The 1,263-nt window shown below is 37.1% G+C and overlaps 1 non-coding gene across 1 annotated transcript; it reads left to right on the top strand.

Moving 5' to 3' along the window:
* Positions 1-507: 507 nt before the first annotated feature.
* Positions 508-614, top strand: LOC128281175 (small nucleolar RNA R71). The gene has a single exon (XR_008271387.1). It is a non-coding gene; the product is annotated as a small nucleolar RNA R71 (small nucleolar RNA).
* Positions 615-1,263: the final 649 nt, after the last annotated feature.

The following is a 1,263-nucleotide window of genomic DNA, read 5'->3' as shown; positions in this document are numbered from 1 at the left end:
GGAAACAAGTTTCTGACACCAAGATGAATTTTGTTAGCATCTCCTCAAGGTTCAACTTTTTCTCTAGTTGGTAGAGTGGTTGTAAGTATTACTATAAGAATTATTTTGAGATCGAGAATTATTACCCATGTAATTTAACTGCTCGTTCTCCATGTTGTGGCCATAGGGTGGGTATTCTGAATTGCTTGATCCACCTCCACTTGCTTCGCACTGCATCACTCGGTGAACCTATAAAGAACTAAGAAAACCATTAATTTTCTTATTCAACAGTTCTACCTGATTAGAGAGCAGGGTGACCAAATTGACGTTATAAAAGCCGGTTATTTTTTTTTTGGTTTTATCCTCATGACTTGCCACTGATAATTATTCAGTGACATCTCTTCTATAAATTCATAAGCATCTTCAGGTGTCTTATTATTGATGGTTTCGCCAGCGACTTCGTCAACGATTTGTTAAGACGAAGGATTCAGGCCATTATGAAACGTTTAAACTTGTAGCCAAAGTGGTAACCCATGGTGAGGGCATCTTCTTAGGAGGTCATTGTATCTCTCCCATGCATCGTAAAGTGTTTCTAAATCCATCTGCACAAAAGAAGAGATATCATTACATAATTTAGCCGTTTTAGCTGGTGGAAAATATTTTAACAAAAACTTTTCAGTCATTTGTTCCCAAGTAGTGATTGACCCTCGTGGTAACGAGTTTAACCATTGTTTAGCCTTATTCCTCAATGAAAAAGAAAACAACTGAAGGGAATGGCGTCATCAGAAATGCTATTGATTTTAAAAGTGTCGCAAAATTCTAAGAAATTTGCCAAGTGAGCGTTGGGATCCTCGTCCTGCAAACTATCAAACTGAACAAACTGTTGGATCATTTGAAAGGTGTTAGGTTTCAGTTCAAAATTATTGGCAACAACAGCAGGCTTAACTATGCTCGATTCAGTTCCTGTTAAAGAATGTTTAGCATAATCATACGTAGTATGCGGAGCAGGATTCTGATTAACAGCAATCGCAGGAGGTAGCAAAATTTCTTGGTTTTCAACCATTTCCTCAGTTGTGGTGGAAGTATTGTCCTCTTGCTCTTCCTCTGTGTATCGTAAGCTTCGCCTTATTTCTCTTCGGTTTCTGCAAACTATGCGATCGATCTCACTGTCAAAAAGTAATGGTGCTAATGGGTTTCTTCTGGTCATAAACTAGAAAAACCTGTCAGAAGAGAATAAATGAAGAATTTGAAAAGAAAATAAAAATTTAAATTTCAATAAAAGTA

Source organism: Gossypium arboreum, chromosome 9 (genome assembly GCF_025698485.1).
Source record: "Gossypium arboreum isolate Shixiya-1 chromosome 9, ASM2569848v2, whole genome shotgun sequence".
NCBI classification, from domain to species: Eukaryota; Viridiplantae; Streptophyta; class Magnoliopsida; order Malvales; family Malvaceae; genus Gossypium; species Gossypium arboreum.
This window is presented reverse-complemented; position numbering and strand designations above follow the sequence as displayed.